At 42.5% G+C, this 22,052-nt stretch overlaps 1 pseudogene; it reads right to left on the reverse strand.

Annotated features, from left to right (window-relative positions):
• Positions 1 to 8,696: 8,696 nt before the first annotated feature.
• Positions 8,697 to 11,753, reverse strand: LOC147432810 (small ribosomal subunit protein uS13z/uS13y/uS13x pseudogene; annotated as a pseudogene).
• Positions 11,754 to 22,052: the final 10,299 nt, after the last annotated feature.

Below are 22,052 nucleotides of genomic sequence, written 5' to 3' on the forward strand. Positions count from 1 at the left end.
GTTCATCCCATTCATCATATGTGCAACTGAATTTGTTGCTCCTTGAGGTAAGGTACACATCCTTACCAGTCCCAAAGGTGTTTTCATAGCTGTCAGATCTCTACTCTCAATATCTAGCTGAAATTGATCGTTCCCTGAATAGAGATCTCCCATTGAGTAAATTGACCTTCCTGCAAACGCCTCTATAAATTCATCCACTATAGGTCCTGTACCCACATTCCTGATGGTAACCTTGTTTACAGGTTGCATATCTTGTATGAACGGCAAAGCTCTATTCTTCATAGGCACAGTGAACCACCTGTTTGAATATGGCGCACAAGAAGGCTCCAAAATATCCATGCTAATCTTTTCATTGAGTAGTTCTATTAACTTTGGAAAATGTGCTTTTGGAACCGGAATTGGGTGTAAATTCCAAGGTACGTGAGGGATAGTGAAGATCACCATAGGTGCAACAACATTAGGATCAACACACCCTATCTCATGTGGCTGGAAAGCAAAAGCCTTACCATGTCTTGAAAGCATTTCTTTAAAACTCTTTTTCTCTTCTTCCGTTAAAAACTCTTCACAACCAACTTTTATCTCTTTTAGGGATTCCATTGTGAACTTGTGTCCAGTTCTTTTTGGATCCCTGAGACTCGGGTGCAAAGAAGCTTGCTCTAGCTTTTTTCTGTAATTTGATGGTAAATGTAAGGCCACTGGTCTCACTTTCTTTGCCACCATTTTGTACTTGGTCTCCACACGCACTTCCGTTCCTTTATTAGCATTGAAATCTTTCTGATCATCAAAAGCCTCAATCACATCATACATTTCCATAGAGCATACTTCCACAATGTGGGTTCCATCTTGCATGCTAGATTCCATTATAGCTTCAAGCTCAAGCATAGTATCTACATAAGAAACTTGTTCAAAGAAACCTGAAATGTATTCACTATCCTCTATGAAACCATTTTCTTTCATGTATTTTTGTATACTATATACATATTGTCGCGCACTTCTTTTCATATCCTCAAGCTTCATAAAACATACTGACCCATGCTCTGTTAATCCGTGGAAACCTGTAGAAAAATCTTCTTCTCGCTTTGGGTCAGGTGAGAATCTTTTTCTTCTTGTACCATTGCAATCCCGCTTCACAATGGTACATGGCCAAAACCCCTTGTCTCACTGTAATCTTTGAACTCTTTGTTCGCTTTTGGTAGAGGATACTCACGAAGACTATTGCGATTCCTCTCGTGATTCACACACACAATCAAAAATTGCACAGCTCGCTTCCCATCTCTGCTCTTTACCCTAGCATAAGCAGAACCATCATCCAAGACCTTTCTTTCCATGCAAACGGCTGTAATGTATGGCTGCCCAAGGATAAGAGGATAGGTAGACATCTCCTACACAAAGAAATTTTGCTAATCCTTCACATTACCAATCGTCACTTTCACATTTGGACAAGCCCCATACAGCTCTCCTGATGAGTTATTTGCAGCTCTAATCATCCACCCATGGTCTGTGTCTATCGGCCACTTACCCTTCATGTAAAGACTCTTGGACATAAGATTGATCTCAGAGCCATGATCTATCAATGCAACATATGGCTCCTCAAGATCACCCACCTTGACTAAGGTTTTTGTTGTAGCTCTTGCCCAATGACTTTTGGATTAGTGGCTTTTATAGGAGGCTTCATCATCATCATCATCTGCAAATCGAGCATGTGCATCTCTTCGAGAAGACTGGTAGCATCCTACCACATTTTCATCACAATCACTCTCTTGGACATGTATTCCATGTGCCTTACGTGACTCCCCTTCACCCTTAGACTGTGGAGGAATAGACTCAGTGAGAGTTTGCCTCTTTCTTTTTATGATATCTATAATTTCTTCATGAAATTTGCGTTTAGCAATGCCAAGAACCTCACCCAAGGTAAACTCAACTTTGCTATTCAAAATCCTTTCCTCCAATACTTGCTTTAAGTTTGTGGCAGCTTCAAGGTAAGATTGTAGTTTGTATGCAGGGCCTTTTGCTTTAGCTTTTCCTTACTCTTTCTTCTTTCCTATAGATGCCTCCTCCATAGGAAGCTCACGAGGAGGAGGCACATGTGGTGGAGCCTCATAAGAAGGTCCTGGATCCTTTCTTCCACCAGCTCTTGTAACCCTCTTTGAAGTAGAAGGACCTGCATCTCCATTCTACGCTTCTCTTCCACAATTGCTTCATTGTTGTAGCATTTTGCAAGATAGGCATGCACTGATAAAGAGTCCATAGGGTCATCCCAACCTGTTGTATGGCGTATGAAATCACCGGCTTCATGTAACACCTCTTTAGTTACCTTCCCTTTTTCAGCTGAGGCTACTGCATATGGCCACAAGCTATCAACCTCCTCAAAATCATCTGGAGTATACTTTAACACTTTATTTGGAATTAGCTCTATCTTTGCCCCATAGGTAGCAGCCTCCACTGCAGAAATAGCATGACTAGTTGCCATATCCTCCACTAACTTCTGCATACCTCCTTTTCCAAAGTTAGTTCCTAATGGCATACATGTCTCCCATAGATGGATCTTGCCATCCTTAAAAAACACAAGGTCTCTTTTTAAGGCATCACTAAAGCTATCACAATCCCTTCTGTCATGGTCCATGCCATCACACCGTATGCATCTATGCACAAATCCTTCTTTGCTTTGGGATTTTTGTCCTGCAGGTTGTCCTTTCTCTTCAAGCCTTGTTAGCTTTAACTTCATTTCTCGCATGCCCTTAACAAGCTCATCAAGCATTGAATTATCACCTTCTGGACTCACAACAGTAGGCTTTGGTGAAATCTCTGACGTGCTAGGAGGAGAGGTAGTACCATTCACCACCATCTTGTCCCTACGACGTTGCCTCTTAGCAAGCAATGAGACTGCGTCTTCAACCTCTTTGCACTCAGCCTTTAAACCCTGTTCTGTATTCTTGTCTTCAAGGAGTAGCTCTAGATTTTCTTGGAGCTCGTGACCTGCAGCTTGAAGGAACAATTCGGTCTTTCAATATCCAAAGTAGCCCGCTCTATTCCTGACAGTTGAGCATAGCGTCGCTCAAACTCTCTCAACAGTTCGGTGATGGAAAGTCCTTCTTTTGGCTTTGCAACCCATTCCAAGAAGGTCCTTTTTGTAACCCTTTCAGAGTCCTCCATGAAGTATTCTTCCTTTAGGGATAATTTGAATTGCTCCCAACCTTCTCCATGCTCCTCCATGATGCCCCTTACATGGTCTCTAATCTCGGGGACCACAACAAGCTCAAAACTATGAATCATGTCCACCTCTTGAACTCGTTGTAGCTCCATCTCCTTTACACAACCACGAAGAAACTTTTTGACATATTTCCCTTGAAATTGGTCCATTTTGTTCACAATAGCGCTAGCTTGAAGGGCTTTTGTTGCTGACGCCTCCCTTCTTTCTGCAGCTTGTTGTTGTTGCATAAACATGGCGAACGCTTGAAACATTTGCATTGTGCCATGATCAAAACGCATGCCTTGTTTCTCTTGTTGATCCATAGCTTTAATTATTTGTAATTAAACCTTTCAAAACAAGTATTTGAACCCCCACCCCAACTGCTTCGCGTCGGGTTCACCAGAAATGTTGGGAAGTGTGCGGTCTAGCTGGGAAGGTGCATAACCTCTGGCTGTGAGATTTCGTGATGAGAGTCACAAACCCTTTGCAAGAAAGCATTTGTGGAGAATCACCAACCCTCTTTCTAAGGGCGACAGAGAATCTAAGAGCGTTCGTGATAGCAAAGTCACAAACCCTCTTTCCTATCGTGCTTGGAAATTGCTTGTTTTGGTAGTCGAGAGTATGATGAGAGGATCATCAAATCACATTCAATTTCACTTAAAAAGACCATTGAAAAACACTAATGTTTCAGCCATGAAAACTCGATGCTCATACAAGCACAATTCTCAATCAAAACCCAAATCTCTTTCATGGTATCATGTAGCCTCGCCCCCAATTACGTAGTGGTAACATCAAACAACTGAAAGGGATACACGAGCTTCCACCTTCATGGTGACCATTTTCTGAATTTTCAGAGATTTAAGATCCCACACACCATTTTGTTAAGGGGAAACCCTAATTTACTCCCTCACTAGCTCAAATACAAGATTTCGAAGAGGCGGGACTGCCCTACACATAGATTGAGCAACCATGGAAGCAATTACATAGTAGAGAAAAATTGCTGGTTTTTTCTGTAAAAATCCCCCTTCTCTCTCTTCCCCACAGCATTATGAGCTGATGTGTCAATTTTTGGGTCATTTTGCCACTTTGGACCAAAACTAGGCCATTTTCAGCTCATTTTTTACCCAAAAAATGCCATTTTTTATGCGAAAAATCCCAAACAGAGTCAGAAAAATCCCTAAATTTGCAAGATCACTCGAATAACTATAAAAATCATAGATAAGCATGATTTTTCATCCATATAACATTTTGGGTCACTTTCCATGCAATTCTGTAACGGCGCCTGTTAGCTGCTATTTTTGGCAGTTTTTGCCTGCATCAGTCTTTGTAGGCGAAATGAGTGTGCCACCATGAAACACTTGGACTATGTACATTGTCAAACCAAATTAAGCATCTTATCAAGTGGAAAATCATGCAAATTGGCCACATCCAGGGCCATGACTCCTCGGATAGGTATGTACATGATAATGACTGCAGTACACGCTTCAACATATATCACAATATGTACATGATTGCTTTTATTTGCATACATCGAGAAATGTCAATAGTAAGGTGAATGTTTTATTTCACACTATGTACGTGCCACGGCACGACACCGTGCAATCTCTCTTGTAGAATTAGTATGAGTCGACACCCTGCCATACAAGGCAATGGATCTGTATGGGTGCCTGGGGTTGGATGGTCTAAACTCTATGAGATTACTCCACTCCAAGCCGCTTTCAAACTAGTTGGTTGCCTCCACTCCATATCAATTATATGTCTGGATACTCAATGGTTGAGTCCTAGTTTATCATCATCATGGAAGATTGTCTGTAAGTGGTTAGGGGGAAGCACCTCACCCTTACTGCTGCTATTCATCCCGTGTTGGATGGGCAGCTTACAAGTATTTTTTGCTAAAGGATATGTTAAGAGCATACGTTAGCACAAGGCATTCTGAATGGGAGATTCTCTCCCTATTCTAGAATTAACTTAAGTAAGGTTTTCAACTTTGAATACCTGTTGTGGTGGGATTGGATACTGTTTCAATAGTTTCGTAAGTCAAGGACTTAATAGGTGTGCTGACAACGTATGCTCGCAGGTAACCTTCATTAGCGGTGAACATGTAGTTCTATGTGTTCCAAAATGTTCAAAAGTTTGACATAAGGACACACCCTATTCTACTTCTTAGTATCTTGAGCTTTTTAAGATACTCACGCGAGTTGGTAATCTGGCTCCCAACTTCATGGAAAGTTGCACCAAGGTTTTCTTTCATTATTCCAGTACCTTTAGAAGATCTGAAAACTGGTTATGCCTTTGGACAACTCTTAGTTGTGGTTACTCCTTTACAGTACTCAAGTGAGTTATAAATGGAGTTACCATTTAGACCCAAGTGCTTGCAAAAGGACAACAATGTTGAAAATCCAGATGTTGCTCTTGGTTTCATTGAACCTCCTCACTTCATCAAGTATCAATTGGCCCGTGTATGGGATTCAAACAAGGAAAAGTCAGTGTTCTTATGAAGATACTACCACTCATGTTTTCGACGATGAAAACGCTTCTCCAAGGGGGCAGTAATCTTAGGCCAAGGGGTAGACAACAGGGCCCAACCTATGGGAGTCAAGGACTTAGGCCAAGGTCCGAACTGAAGGTGTGGACAAGGGATCCTTTTAGGGCAAAGGGCCATGGGCTCTCCTATAATAGGTTGGCTAGGAGGAGGATCTAGGAGGCAGTATCCCTGCGGTCTTTCAAGGTGGCTCCATTAATATCTCTCAATATATCTTTCTCTCTCTTAGGACCTTGAGGCAACAAGGGAGGAGGTTCTTGCAATGGTGGGGGGGAGGAAAAAAGTGAAAGAGAGGAAGGGACATAGCATGAAGGGGAGGGAGGAATGAATCAAGGGTGGAGGAAGGTCTTGGCAAGGAACGAGCTACAAGGGGGGGACTGCATGAAGAAAAATGGGAGGAAGAGTGAGCAAGAAATTGGAGGTCCCTTTTCTTCTTCTTCTTCTTCTTCTTCGTCTTCTCTCTCTGTCTCTCTCTCTCTAGACTTGAAGCAACAAAGGTGGAAAAGGAAGCCATAAATCGGCCATGGAAAAGAAGGGATCTCTCTTTGTTTTGTTTGAGGCTATGAAGGATTTTATCTCTCTCTTTCTCTGTTGACGGTATTGAAGGATGAGAATCCAGAGACAAGAGAAGGGATTTTTGGTGGAGCTTGCAAAAAGGGAAGAGTTCAAAGGAAGGAAGGATTTTTTATGAAAGGCAACAGTAATTGAGGAATTCAAGTAGTGCAAAAGTGGTTGTGCTTTGCAATAGAGAGAGCATGCTCAAATTAATTCGAGCAGAGGGCCAAAAATGGAAAAATTTGGAATTGATGAATAGGGGAGATATACAGGGTGGGGTTTGCCTGGCTATTACGGATTTCTTCCGAGGGGCTGGAGAGTTTTGATCATGGGTTTGCAAATCAACATGCATACCAATGACGGCGTATGCAACCAATTTGTAATAGGGTTTCAAATATCAATTAATTGGAAGCATCTTTTGATTGTCAACATCAATTAAGTGTTGATAACTGGTTTTAATTTATTTTTTACTAGTATTTGTGATTTGATTCGTTATTTCCTTCCAAGATTTCTCTGTGTTCATCTCTATATAGTCTTACTAACACTAAAATAGGCCCTAACCACATTGGTTTTTCTTGGTTTACACCTCGACTACTTCTCCTTCTACAGCTAGCAAAAGCCCGACGCTATCTCGATCGACCCTAGAGAGACGTTGTCGTGCAGCTCCGCTGCCATGATGAGGAAAAGAGAAGAGAAATGAAAGCTAAGCTTCTTTGAAGCCTACACATTAAGTGAGCAGTGATCAGGGCTTGATAACAGGCCAAGCTTAATGATTAATGTATGCTAGATGCAGCTTTAAAGGGCCAACAAATGCATCAATGATGCCAAAAATGATTATGCTTGCAGTGACCACATATGAGATATTATGATCTAGAACTACAGTGCTTGAAGTGATATATCGGCTTGTCTTTACGGCTCGTCGATTGGAGCCACGGTGAGGTAGTTATGGCACTTTGAGGTTTAAGTCGATTGCAGATCCGCACCGGATTGGGAAACTGCAGCTCAGGTGACAGAGATGAAATGAATGCATGGGCCTAAAGTTCTCACTTTGGGAAGCGCGTTGGTCTCTTCAGATCAGTGATCGGAGTCCCGATCGCCAAGATACTCGCCGATAAAGATTCACCGGGGGCCGGTTCCATGCAGTCCGCCCGGTTCGCTCCGTCGGTGTGCCAATTGGGGGTTTTGGAGCCTTTCCAGGTTATGTGTGTGTTCTATGCAGCGTATGAAGGCCATAGGAAGTGACGGCACGGCAAACAGAATGCGAACGGGCAAGTTATGGCAATTTCAAATCGGCGACAACTATTAGCCGGTAGGAATCTGTGTGGTGCTCACGGAAGTGCATTAAGTTTGAGGAGCCTTCAAAGTCCAAAATTTCCATTTCTTGGAGCTCATCAATTGGGGATTATTCCAAAAAGGGATGCGGCTTAGAAGCCCCAAACTGTTTTAACCAAATGAGAGGGAAGGTCTTTCACCAAATGCAATCACTTATACTTGCATCTTGAAGGCTGGCAGAATTCATGATTATATTGTCAGGCAATGACTGCTCGAGGAAGATGTGCTACTAGGCAATGCTTTGGCTAAATGTGGTGCCTCTTAAGAGCCGAAGGCCGAATGCCGCCCATACTCACGTGGCCAATGGTTGTCCATATGACCCATAAACAGTGGCCACCCAAATAATTGAAGGCTTGAGTGTGAATGTGGGAAAAGAAAAGCAAGGGGAAGAAAATGGCGAGCGGCAAGCAGCGAGGGTGCAGGAGGAGAGAAGGAGCTTGCAGCACCTTCCCTGAAGCTTGGACGAGCCCACCAGGAAACGGGAACTGCACAACTTGTCCACACGCACCGTTCCGGCACCGGTTGTGGAATTGTTTTTGCTGCTCGAAATCCACGTTGCCACATCAGCAAGAGGTGGGTTTTACGCCTCCCTAGCAACGACGGAGCTGTCGTTGCTAAGGGAGGAAGGGAGCTATTAATAGCTTTGATTATTTTGCATGAGAGGTCTCCAAGCGAAGCCAAAGAGAGCTTAAGCAGCAAGGAGGCAACGAGGAGGTGGGGGAATAACGAAAGGCATAGGAGGTCTTTTGCATGAAGCATATTGCAAGCAAACCAAAGCTTGGAAGAAAGGGAGTCGAGGGAGGAAGAGGGCTCCGGAAGCAAAGCTTGGAATGAAGGAAGATCGTAAGGGCACTCAAGAAAAAGAGAGGAGAAGAAGGGTAAGAAAAGAGAAGCAAAGCTCTCTCAAGCTTTCTCTCGCTCTCTCTCGTCCTCGGTTCGGAGCAAAAGAAAAGCTCTCTCTCTCTCTTGCTCGTATTGGGAAAGACACGACAAGGAAGTTGGCTTTCTCTCTCTCTCCCGACCATCAGTATCAAAACTGTTAGGAGTTGCATCCTAAGGACTCTGCAGTGCCTTGACTTAATGCTTCTTGGACACACCAACTGTCCTCCCCCGCCTTCCAGTTGTTTTTGTGTGTTGACCACGTCGCACGCACAAGCCCCAATAATGACAAAGATCACGGTAGTTCTTGATCTTTTGTAGCCTTTCCAGGTCATCTCTCAACTTCATATCAAGTTGATTAGACACCACTTGAGAAAATTGGCCATCCTTGTAATCTTTCTTCATGTTCAAGAACCAGTCAAGAATCTTGAATTAAGGAGGATTGGCAACAATAAACATGAGGTTTTCAAGCTCTTAAGCAGACAACTCTCTTGTTCATGTCTACAACCGCTTTCTTGCAAACGAGGTTAGAAAAACGTCGGCCGATACTCCTAATAGATGTCAGAGCAAAAATGATCTTCTGTCGTCCATCCACTTTGGTGTTGAGAACATGCAAAATGTGCTGACTCTCTCTCTCTCTCGTGCGCCGCACGGATGTGGTATCTGCAGTTGAGTTGAGAACTCTCTCTCTCTCTCTCTCAAAAACTGAAAGAAAAACTGCTGGAAACAGTCCACACCGGCGTGGACTGTTTCCAGCATTTTTTTTTTCAGTTTTTGGTTGAGAGAGAGAGAGAGAGAGTGTACAACTAAAGCCTGAGTTGAGAGAGTGCAACTGAAGACCACAGCTAACGCCTGCCTTGAGAGAGTGCAAGGATCTCTCTCTCTCTTGGGGTGCATAGCATTGCTACTAATTTAACCCCACCCACTAAATACACCATGGAAAAATCCTGCAGAGAAATCCCGATTCTCCCACAGAAGAGCACACACATCGTCATGGGGATCGATCCTTGCACATACAATTTTGAATTGAAATTCGGACGGGGGTGCATCAGGCCTCTGCAACAGTGCAATACAGGGGCGACGCGCGCAGAGTGAAGCTTGAGTTGACCACCTCTCTCTCTCTCAAACAAAAACTGGAAAAAGAACTATTGGAAACAGTCCCCGCCAGAAAAACTACTGGAAACAGTGTTTGTTTGAGAGAGAGAGAGAGCAGCTAGAAGCATCAAGCTTCTGGTGCACTCTCTCACCACACCTCAAGCTTTTGGTGCACTCTCTCAATTCAGGCTTCTAGCTGCTCCCTCTCTCTCTCTCTCTCTCTCTCTCTCTCTCTCTAACAAAAACTAAAAAACAAACTGCTAGTAACAGTCCGCGCTCCCGGTCTGCGCGGACTGTTACTAGCAGTTTGTTTTTTAGTTTTTGTTAGAGAGAGAGAGAGAGAGAGAGAGAGAGAGAGAGAGAGGGAGGGAGAGAGAGAGAGAGAGAGAGCATTTGAAGCTTGAATTGACCACACCTCAAAGCCCTTTTCCAGCACTATCATGCGGCATTCAGATTTGCATGGCAAAGCCGGTACAACCTTCTTCATTTGATGTGAGAGTTTTATCTCAGCGCAAGCTCGTGTGTATCTGACGAAGCTTCAGTATGAGACGCAAGGAGTCTCTAGGGATCAGCGAGAATTACGACTGGCTCAATGCGTTCGCTCAGAGAAAACTCGACATGAGTGATCTTATCAGTTTGGATAATGAATGAATTTGGCTTCGAGGGTAGAGTCAATGACAAGAGATTTGCAACAAGCGTCAATGCTACACTCAATCGATGGAGGACGTCTCGATGGCAGATGTATCCACTTTCTTTTGGATGCTGTGGGCAGGCTTTGAGAGAGAGAGAGAGAGAGAGAGAGAGAGAGAGAGAGAGAGAGAGAGAGATTATGTACAGATTTTTGGCAGCAGGTTTGCCAACTAAATGGTAGTGAGTCCAATTGAATTGTGAGAGAGCTTATACTACTTTGGAGGTATTGGTAATGAGTTATTATAATAGCCCACTTTGTGTTGCTCACTTGTTCTAAAGGTGTGCCTAAGACCTTAATGTTAGGTACTGAAGGGCAACCTTTTCTTTGGAAAGACAGGCACTAGGAACTTGAAACGGCATATTTTCATTCTAAATGCCCTTTTAATGACAAAATATCACAAAAATTACAAGTCAATTTTTGTAATTATGTAGTGTGCTCGGTGACAAATATTGGTAGATTGTCTATTTATTGTCAAAACAGTCTACCACATGAAGCCTAAAACATGCTTTTGTTTTCCACTGTACACTTTCCGTTTTCAATGTCATAGCATGTGACCCGCGAGTTGTTGCGGTCTAATAAATGACACATGTTCTTCAAATGCTATCTTCCCTTCCAGTTACAAAATAATCATTGCTTTATTTCTCTCCTCATCGTACGACGTATATTATACCCTCTGATGTGGAAGCTGCCCTGCCGAATGGCCCATAAGCTCATCCTTATCAATAAATCACAAATGGCAGATCCTCAGTTTTTCTAAGGTTGTTGGTGCTCACATAGGTCCTGCATCCACACTATCTCTTCTCAAAACAAAGCACGCTCTCTCTGACGGCAAAATTCTGGCCCCATTTACTTCAAGCTTTGCTCCAATGTCCCTTTGAGTATGAATCAACAAAGGATGGGCACATTTGTGGCTTCTGCACCTTGCCATAGTAATGAGGTAGAATGGAGTATGGAGTGCGCATGTGTAAACAAAACTACTAGAAACAGTCCACGCCGACACAGACTGTTTCCAGTAGTTTTTTGTAGTGTTTGGATGGGAGAGGGAGATAGAGAGATAGATAGAGAGAGAGAGAGGGAGAGACAGAGACAGAGAGAGAGAGAGATTTTTGAGCTTGCAGATATCATGCAAAGAGAGAGCTCTAGACTGGTGAGCAAGTAAGAGAGAGAGTGAGAGAGCAATTTCTTGGCTTAATACTAATATCGTGAAAATTGTGTCGCAGCTTAATATGGTAAAAATATTTGGCATATTGTGCCATAATTTCCATTTTCCAAAAATGCGGGAAGGCAAGGGGAAAATGAGAGCATCTCTAGCACAAATGTAAAGAATTTCATTGGCAAGAGAGAGAGAGAGAGAGAGAGAGAGAGAGAGAGAGAGAGAGAGAGAGAGAGAGAGAGAGGGAGAGTAGGCATGGAGGAGCGCCAGAGGTATCCAAAATACATTAAAAAAAACCTCCTGAAACAATCGACATCCAAAAGACATCAAAAAACAAAAAACAACTCTTGAAACAGTTTGCTCCAGCACGAACTGTTTCAATAGGTTTTATTTTTAATTTTTAGAGAGAGAGAGAGAGAGAGGCTTTCAATGACAACTAATTGTAACTTGTGCTTGTGAGGTAAGTGGGTTATTTACTGCCTATCTAGAGCATGCAGTCTATTAAGCCAAGTGGGAATGTGAATAAAAACGGAGTGGTGGCAAAGACGAGCAGGTGTCGCTGTTCTCTGTGGCATTGGATGGAGAGAGAGAGAGAGAGAGAGAGAGAGAGAGAGAGAGAGAGAGAGAGACAGAGAGAGAGAGAGAGAGAGAGAGAATCAACATGGTGAAGGATGCCCAAAGGCATACTACAATAGTAGAAGGCTTCAAATGACACCCCAAGATTGAGTGCAATACCATAAGGCTTCCAAAGAATTGAGCTCCTTGCTTATTCTACCAAAGGAATTAAAAGAGCTGATATAGGTATACATCCTAGGGAAAGATTATTTGAGGGTGGGTGCTTCAGATGTGAATCTCCAATCGCGACCAAATTGGCATCCATGATTCTTGCCTCACACCTTTTACTTTCCTTCGTAAGACCTACAACCTTTTGAAAAGGACTAGGTTGCTTGCCTCTGACCCTTCGTTTTCCTCTAGTAATAGTTGTCTCACATTTTCTTTCTTTGAACGACAGAATCACCTCATAAGCTATTAAGTGCCCTTAAATTCTTCGCAAATATGCCTCTCTACAAAGAATATCATAAGGTGGTGAGTCCTATTGGTCTTTTAGTTCCACACTTGTTGTTTGTAGTGATCTGAGCCTATCACAAATTTTTGTTTACTATATTTTGTTGGTTTTTCCTTGCTTCTAGAGGTTTACAATAAAAGAAAGAGTGAAAACAACCTCTTGGAAAAATTCAAAAAATGATTTGATGGGAATTTTTCCTTGACTAGTTCATCGGAGGTGAAAGGGAGAACCTAGTGGTAAAGGGAAGGAAAAATATGTAAATGTGAGAAGAAAAGTTATGATGTGGTTGTGGAGCCATGCACCCATGATTCAAGGGTCATGAGTGGCTCATATCATCATGGCTTTGGAGCCATATGATGATTCAAACAGATGGGACCCATGTGGAAGACTTGATAAAGGAAGGAAACACACACATGATTTTGCTGGATTTTTAAACATTACTTCCACTCCGATCCAAGAAAAGTTGTCTTCATCAAAGTTGTAGCTGATGAGCTGGATATTCTAACCATATTTTTTTAATAATTTTTGCATCTACGGTCTAGGAGATATGGCCAAAATGGCGGACGCAAGTTTTTTCAACTGTGGTGGAGACCACCCCCTCCACCTTTGCACACACACCCTTCCTTTTCCACATTAATTCCTTCTCTAAAAATAAGCCATTAGTCTTCTCACCCTCCCCTCCTTCCTCCTCTCTCTCAAGCTCAAAAAAACCATCACAAATTCCTCTTCTAATCACCTCTCAAATCATGCTTAATCTTGTTGTAATTCATAAGTTCTCATTCAACCCCTTTCTATTATTACTAGATATGTATTGATTTTATGTAGATTCTTTACATTTTAAAATAAGGAAGCTCTTGGACTCAAGCTATGGAGGAAGGAGTGAAGACAACACAAGTAATGATGGAGCCAATTAGTTGCAAATCATTTGTTGCAAAGCTTCTTCATTGGTTGAATGTCCCTAATCAAGCTTCATTTGTACAAATTGCACTTGGATCTTAACCTCACTCCTAATCACTCTCTTTCCTATATAAAGAGCCCCCCCCCTTTGGAATTTCAAGTCTCCCTCAGCCCCATTGAGTCTTTGTATCACTCATCATGAGCCCATAAAGCTCATTCATTCACGCTATTCTTGCACATTCTAGAGTGCAAATTGTTTTATGCTACTAACCTCCCCTCCTCTTACTTATGTTAATTAAGAGAGATCTTTTATGTGTGTGTGAGAGTGCTTGATGTGATTTTGGCTAATTCTTGAGTTGTTGTTTAGTAATCTACATGCTATTTGTGTTGGGAGTGCTTGAAGTTATCCATTCCTTGTACACACACTAAGGTTAATGCTTCATTCATAGTGATCTCTCTCTCTCTCTCTCTCTCTCTCTCTCTCTCTCTCTCTCTCTCTCTCTCTCTTTGTGTAGCCGTCCTAGTCCACGCTTCCAAGACTAGGTGGTGCCCTCATTTCATTTCCCTTGTGGCGCAATGGAGTTTGTTTTGGTGTAGAGGCCGCCATTCCAAATTTCCTTCGTCATAAATTGGTGCCCCCACTGAGGAGTTCTCAAGTAGTGCTCTGCCAATCCTATGAAGGAAGGTCCATCAAATTATCCGAGACTTCCACTATGGTCTTCCCAAGAAGCTCAAGAAAAGAGGCGTCTTTATCGACAAACGGCACGTATGCGGGTAAAGAGATTTAACTACATACACCCTTCTTTGCTTCAAGGAAAATCTTGTAGTCATAAAGTCCCTAGGTCAAAGCATTGTGTTGAGTGCTTCGTGGCTAGTGTGAAGACACTTCCTTTGAAGCCTCGACTTCAGGTGGTGAAAGCACTCTCAAACTCGAGTATTAACAAGTTTTTGGAGGGGGAGCTACACATCAATGGTGTGCGGTATTGGCAAGAGGCTACATATGGTGATGCACTCCAACTACTACTAGCAAGAAGGCTCAAGGTCGTTGAGAGGGTAGCCATTGAACCCTATGAACTCTACAAAGCTGAAGATGGTCACACCAAAGCTAAGCTAATCACTGGTGAGCAAATTCTTCGCATCTCTCAAATGGTGGGATCCAAGAGAGCTGAACTTCAATGAAGTGCTTCATGGAAGTTTGTATTTAATGCACCAATGAATAATCCCATTTTCTACAACTTTCAATCGGTTCAGAATATTAGGGTGAATGTGCGCATTGATAGAAAGATTTTTTTCCAACAAAGATTGGTCTTCTATTTTGGAGCTGAGAGGTTGAGAGAGATATTGTTGTCCCCTGACCCTATAATATTTCCTATTTTGGAGTATAATGTATCTTTTGATGTTCACATCTTCATCTTGATTTAAGCATACTCCATGAATCATAGGGATTTATATGGACCTTTCCAACCTCTTGCTAGACAAACTGTGCATATAATAGCTAGCACAAAGCTTAGGTTCCAAAAAATCATAAGGAACTTACTAGGCACTCGTCGTCTAGCTGAGATTAATGCATCTATCAATCCATTTATTCTACCCTTAATAAGATATGATTTGGGCCTAGACGTTTTCATCTTTGTGCTGTATTGAGAGGAAGGCAACCCATTTTATGATGGCTTTCCCTAATTTTTTTGGGCGTAGTGGGGAAAATGTTGGGGATTTTTTTGATAACTTGGAGATGGCTTTCCTTGTCTCTGGGAGGGATGACGAAGCATTGAAATTGAGAGCTTTTCCTTTGGTGCTCAAAGAAAAAGCTAGGGTATGGTTCCAGGCTCTAGATCCAACCCAAAGATCTGATTGGGAGGGATTGAAGGCGGCTTTCCTACAAAGATTTCAACGAGCCAATTCAGCAGAAGAACTATGGCAATGGCTTCTGGCCCTTCATCAAGTTGACCTTCATGGTTATGCAACCTATGAGGAAGGTTTTCTGAAACTTTGGGAGAAATGGTCAGACTCACTAAACCCTGGTGAGCGAGCTCCCAATTTCCTCCAAAAGGATCGATTTATCTCAGGTTTGTACCCCTTGCTAAGGGAGAAGGTAAAGAGAAAATTTCCAAATACTTTTGAAGATGCCTTAAGAATTGCTAGGGAAAAGAATCGAAAGATTCTCTATCAAGCCCAAGCTGGCTAGCTAGCTTTGGGAGGCAATATCACAACTATGGAAGATTCTCACGTACCTCCAAATGTGCCTAATGCACCAGACTTCAATAGAGGCCAACAAGAAGATATGCTCCAACAAATAAACAATCTCACAAACCAGCTAGAGGGTTTGAGAGTAAATCTTGTGCAGGGTGCAAGAAGGCCTATTGAGGGGAATGGTGGGAATCGGCCACCAATGCGACGTCAAGCAAGGGAAATGTTGTGTTACAATTGTGGGGAAAATGGCCACGGCATGTATAATTTCCCTCATCCCAGAAGATATGACTACCCCATCAGAGGTCCTCGACAACAAGTAAGTCCTCCCCATGCTAGAGCTCAAGCACAAGAGCAACCGCAACCTCAAATTTTGCAGCCACCTCGTGCTCAAGCTCAAGCCTCTGCTACTCAACCAAATGTGAGCATCATAAGGATGGAGGAGGTCATCAAGGGTAGAAGCAACCAGGAAGAAATAGCTAAAGGGAAGATGAAGATAGATGAAGTGGCTACAATGCCTATCAAGCGTGTGCGTGTCCAAGATGAAGTAAGTAAAGAAACAAGCAAGGATGCAAGCAATGAAGCAAGTACATCTCGGGCAACTAAAGATGAATCCAAGAAGAGAAAGACCCGTACTAGGTCTCAAATTGACATCTCTGATTTCCCTATGGGATCTCGAACACAAACTTATGACTTGACAGCTGATGTGATTTCTCAAGGACCAAAGATTACTTGGCCACAACTACTTCATATCTCCCCAAAGCTGCGACGACAATGGTCAAAAATGGTGAGCACGAGGGAAAAGCGAAGTAAGCTAGTAAGTGTAATAAAAGCATATGGTCTCAAGGATATAGTGCCTTTGGTGGAGGCTCAAATCAAGGGACAACGGATTCCAAAAACTTACATTGACAGTGGAGCAGAGGTTTGTGTCATGACAAAAAAGCTAATCCATCAATTGGGTTTAGAGGTAATGGAATCATCAAACTTTAGGGCAAAAATGGCAAATAATGTCTCTATCACTTGTGTGGGTGTAGTGAAAGCTTTGAGAGTTTCTGTTTTTGGAATCACTACAGAGGTTGATGCTTATGTGATTCCAGTAAAGGGAGAAGGATACCCCCTTAATTTAGGACGACCTTGGCTCATGGGTATAGGAGCTAGGCAAGATTGGGCAACAGGAGACTTGGAGTTGAGGCCTCGCGTGGGTGGCCATAGTCGGAAGGTGGTTTATAACTTGAAGAATGGGTGACAAGAGAACCTTGAACTAGAGACGTCAGCTGATGAGTGGAGATCAAGTGGATGCTACTCATCCATGGACGAGGAAGAGAGTTCAAGTGAAGAGAGTGACAGCACTCTCGAAGTCATGGGCGTCACCATAAAGGAAACTACCTCATCAGAAGACAACCCAAGGATCCAAATGTAGAATGTGTGGGATGCCAGCCTAGAGAAGATGTTATCCAAGGATATAAAGGAAGAAGAAAAGGAGGGTTATGTAAATGTTCTCAAGAAGCATGCATCATTGTTTATTTCTGATTACACTCACATTACAGGTGTCACTGCAATGAAGCATCATATCCATCTAAAAGAAGGTAGCAAGCCAGTAGTACAAAAACTAAGAAGATTAGGAGTTGTGCAACAAAATGCATTGTTGTCCGAGGTGAAGAGACTCTTAGAAGCCGGATTCATATACCCAGTAGAAGATTCAGAATGGGTCTCCCCAGTAGTGGTGAGGCCAAAGAAGAATGGTAAATGGCGAGTGTGCGTTGATTACAAGCTACTAAATGCTGCAACAAAGAGGGACCACTTCCCTCTCCCATTTCAAGATGAGATTCTAAATGAAGTAGCACGCCATGAGCGATACACAGTGTGTGATGGCTACTCCAGCTACTTTCAAATACGCATTGCAGAGGAGGACCAGAAAAAGACTACTTTCATCACACCATGGGGCTGTTTTGCATTTCGAGTCATGCCTTTTGGTCTCACCAACGCTCCAGCCACCTTTCAACGATTCATTAACACGGTCTTGCAACCTTACTTTGGTAAGTCCATAAGGGTTTTCATAGATGACTTTTGTATTTACAGCTCCAAAAGTATGCATCTCAGCAAGATTGATGAAGGATTTACTCATTTAGCTAAGCTGGGTGGACAACTAAACAAGGACAAATGTCGCATTGGGGAAAGCAAGGTTACACTATTGGGGCATGTAGTGTCCATTGATGGAATCGAGGTAGATCCTGAAAAGATAGAAACATTGCTAAATCTACCTTCCCCAACTTCCATCAAACAATTAATCTCTTTCTTGCAAAAGCTAAGATATTTGAGTAGATTCATAGACTTGCTCTCCTAAGTGATATTTCCTCTACAACAGTTGACTCGTCAAGAGACGCTTGTTTGGAGTGAAGAAAGTGATGGGCATTTAGAGAGATAAAAAAAATGTTAGGGTCACTCCCTGTAATCCTCCAACCTTGTTGGGAAGAAACATTCTTTGTAGACCATTGGTGCTGCCCTCCTACAAAAAGATCCAAAAACATCCTTTATGAGGCCTGTGTATTTTGCTAGCCGCCTCATGGAAAACACAGATAAGGCGTACACCCCGATGGAACAGCTAGTTGTTAGCTCTCATGTTTGCGGTAACCAAATTTTGACCATACTTGCTGCCGAAGAGGTTTGTAATTATCACTGTGGAGGATATGTTTCCCTATGCACTACAACATATGGAAATCTCTGACAAAATAGCAAAGTGGGTGGTGAGACTTCAAGAGTTTAATTATACAATACAGGTTGAAAGAACAACTCGAGCATGCTTAGCCGACATTTTAACAAACAAGTGCTATGAAAAACTTTTCCATTTGAAGAGAAAGGAACTTCCACCACCTCTAGCTCTAGAGGCTCTGGTCAATGCTTATAGCCTCTACTTTGATGGAGCATACAAGAGAAAGGAACTTCCACCACCTCCAGCTCTAGAGGCTCTGGTCAATGCTTATAGCCTCTACTTTGATGGAGCATACAAGAGAACCAAGGATAAGGCAGCTGCAGGCATCGTGGTCTTATCTCCATTGGGAGAGAGGATCCATGGTGAAGGGATCACTCTAGAAGATTTCCACTCCAACAATGAAGCAGAATATCAAGCTCTAATTCATGGCCTTTGTTGGTGCCTGGATAATTCAATTGAGAGATTAAATGCTTTTGGTGACTCCATGCTTTTGGTAAGGCAAATGCAAGGTACATGGGCTTGCAAAAATTCCAGTCTCTCTACTAAAATGAGAGAAGCCAAAGCTCTTATGAGGAGATTTAGGGAGGCACAAGTACATCATGTGCCAAGAGACCAGAACAAGGATGCATACCACCTAGCATCATCGAAGTTAAATGAGTCAATAGTGGGAGTAGTGGCCATCAAACTTCCACTTCAGCAAGGCAAGGAGGACTTAGAAGATATTATGCACATTCTGGAGCAAGGAGAGGCTCCTAAACACTTGAATGCAGGGGAAAGGCGATGGTTAGCTAGGAAGGCTACCAGGTATCGCATAGTAAATGATAACTTGTATTGTCTTGGTAAGGATGGTGTGCTTAGGAGAGTGCCTTTGAAGAGTGAAATTGAAGAGATTTTGAAAGCTTGTCACGATGATATGTGCGGAGGACACTTTGCACACGAAATCACTAGTAGAAAGGTTCTACAAGCTGGGTTTACTTGGCCAAGTCTTCATCGTGATGTCAAATAATGGTGTCAAACATGTGATGAATGTCAGAAAGCAGGACCACGACGGCTCATAGCTGAACCTCAAAACCCAATAAAGGTATATGGGTCCTTTGAGAAGTGGGGAATTGATACCATAGGGCCTCTACCACGCACTCAGTCAGGTAAAGAGTACATCATTATGGGAGTAGACTACATGACTAGATGGGCTGAGGCTATGCTGACCAATAGAATTACTACTAAGGATGTGAGTCAGTTCATCTTTGACCACATCTGTTGCCGGTTTGGCACCCCTCTTGAAATATTATCTGATAGAGGACCAGGGTTTAGAGCAGACTTGGTAGGAGAACTCATGCAGAAGCTAAATATTCAGCATCAACACTCTACTCCTTACTACCCTCAGTGCAATGGCTTGGTGGAAAAGGTAAATGGAATCATTTGCAAAATTCTCACCAAACAGGTACATGCCAGGCGCCAAGATTGGGACAAACACCTGAATGGAGCTCTATGGGCCTATAGAACCTCCTTCAAAACCACATTAGGGTACACACCCTTTCATTTGGTTTATGGAAAGGAGGCGCTTTTGCCCATGGAAGTGAAGTTAACAAGTCTTCGAATATTGGGTAGCCAGGTAGGCTCTCAAAAGGAGAAAGTACATCAAAGGATCATGGATCTAGAGAAGCTGCAATTGGATCGTGAAGAAGTCATCAACCACTACTCTCAAGAAGCAGAGAAGCGCAGAGAAAAGTTCAACAAAAAGCTAGCATCCAAAGACATTAAAAAGGTATCTCTAGTTCTTCGATATGACAATCGCTTCGATACTCGTAAGGATGGAAAGTTTCTTTTTCGATGGGAAGGCCCGTTCTTGGTCACCAAAAAGTTCAAAAATGGCTCTTACAGACTTCAAGACATTGATGGTAAAGAACACAAGACCAGGACAAATGGATGGCATCTAAAGCCTTATCACATCAGGATAAGGTCAGCCCAAGATCAAAGAAAGTAGGCTACAGGTATATATACCCCTAGCCTGGTTTGGGGGGGCTATGATCCGAGCCTATCACAAATTTTTGTTTACTATATTTTTTTGGTTTTCCTTGCTTCTAGAGGTTTACAATAAAAGAAAGAGTGAGAAAAACCTCTTCGAAAAATTCCAAAAATGATTTGATGGGAATTTTTCCTTGACTAGTTCACCGGAGGTGAAAGGGAGAACCTAGTGGTAAAGGGAAGGGAAAATATGTAAATGTGAGAAGAAAAGATATGATGTGTTTGTGGAGCCATGCACCCATGATTCAAGGGTCATGAGTGGCTCATATCATCATGGCTTTGGAGCCATATGATGATTCAAACAGATGGGACCCAGGTGGAAGACTTGGTAAAGGAAGGAAACAGACACATGATTTTGCTGAATTTTAAAACAATACTTCCACTCCGATCCAAGAAAAGTTGTCTTCATCAAAGTTGTAGCTGATGAACTGGAGATTTTGACCATATTTTTTAAATAATTTTTGCATCTACGGTCTAGGAGATATGGCCAAAATGGTGGACGCAAGTTTTTTCAACTGTGTTGGAGACCACCCCCTCTACCTTTACACACACACCCTTCCTTTTCCACATTGAGTCCTTCTCTAAAAATAAGCCATTAGTCTTCTCACCCTCCCCTCCTTCCTCCTCTCTCTCAAGATCAAAAAAACCATCACAAATTCCTCTTCTAATCACCTCTCAAATCATGCTTAATCTTGTTGTAATTCATAAGTTCTCATTCAACCCCTTTCTATTATTACTAGATATGTATTGATTTTATGTAGATTCTTTACATTTTAAAATAAGGCAGCTCTTGGACTCGAGCTTTGGAGGAAGGAGTGAAGACAACACAAGTGATGATGGAGCCAATTAATTGCAAATTGGTCAACAAATCACTTCGAAGGAGCTTCTTCATTGGTTGAATGTCCCTAATCAAGTTTCATTTGTACAAATTGCACTTGGATCTTAACCTCACTCCTAATCACTCTCTTTCCTATATAAAGAGCCCCCCCCCTTTGGAATTTCAAGTCTCCCTTAGCCCCATTGAGTCTTTGTATCACTCATCATGAGCCCATAAAGCTCATTCATTCACTCTATTCTTGCACATTCTAGAGTGCAAATTGTTTTATGCTAGTAACCTCCCCTCCTCTTACTTATGTTAATTAAGAGAGATCTTTTATGTGTGTGTGAGAGTGCTTGATGTGATTTTGGCTCATTCTTGAGTTGTTGGTTAGTAATCTACATGCTATTTGTGTTGGTGCTTGAAGTTATCCATTCTTTGTACACACACTAAGGTTAATGCTTCATTCATAGTGATAGCTCTCTCTCTCTCTGTCTCTCTCTCTCTCTCTCTCTCTCTCTCTCTCTCTCTCTCTCTCTCTCTCTCTTTGTGTAGCCGTCCTAGTCCACGCTTCCAAGACTAGGTGGTGCCCTCATCTCATTTCCCTTGTGGCGCAATGGAGTTTGTTTTGGTGTAGAGCCCGCCATTCCAAATTTCCTTCGTCAGTAGCAGCTAGGCAAGCAATTAATGCCCTTGCAGGGCAATATGTGTGCCTATATACAAAAGCTATGGAGGTGGGGGATACATGCAAGCGATAGGGTGGATGCAACTAGTGCTGTTTGGGACACATTGCAAAAGAGACCATTGCTAGTGAAAAACAAATGTAGGGAGTAGGGCATCACATTGTCGGTGATAGTATGAATCCTCATGAGGAAAGAGTTGAGAGGCTATGGGTGGTGCAATTGCCATTCTT

The sequence above is a fragment of the Adiantum capillus-veneris genome, chromosome 20 (assembly GCF_014529385.1).
Source record: "Adiantum capillus-veneris isolate H3 chromosome 20, ASM1452938v2, whole genome shotgun sequence".
Classification (NCBI taxonomy): Eukaryota; Viridiplantae; Streptophyta; class Polypodiopsida; order Polypodiales; family Pteridaceae; genus Adiantum; species Adiantum capillus-veneris.